Source organism: Nanorana parkeri, unplaced genomic scaffold (genome assembly GCF_000935625.1).
Source record: "Nanorana parkeri isolate BGI_ZX_2015 unplaced genomic scaffold, ASM93562v1 scaffold3797, whole genome shotgun sequence".
Classification (NCBI taxonomy): domain Eukaryota; kingdom Metazoa; phylum Chordata; class Amphibia; order Anura; family Dicroglossidae; genus Nanorana; species Nanorana parkeri.
The window spans coordinates 15,423-15,660 of NW_017310065.1; the positions used below are offsets into that span (position 1 = coordinate 15,423).

Sequence of the window (238 nt, forward strand, 5' to 3'; positions counted from 1 at the left end):
TCACCCCTTAAAATCCTGCAGGAGAACGCGCTCCCCCAACATCTCCAGGAACTCTACAAAGGCCGAACTCTCCTCAATGGTGCTGAATAATTCCTCTTCTGTCGTCTGAAACACAAAGTGTGCCGAGAGCGTCAGCAGAACATCACAAAGTACCAACACAGAGAACCGGCACCAAACTCTTCTGCTGGAAACCCCAACACTACCAACACCCATCACCACCAACACCCATCACTACCAA

At 50.4% G+C, this 238-nt stretch overlaps 1 pseudogene; it reads right to left on the reverse strand.

The window, feature by feature from the left end:
* LOC108803493 overlaps window positions 1-213 on the reverse strand; it is a 15,632-nt pseudogene extending 15,419 nt beyond the window's left edge.
* Between the last annotated feature and the right edge of the window lie 25 nt (window positions 214-238).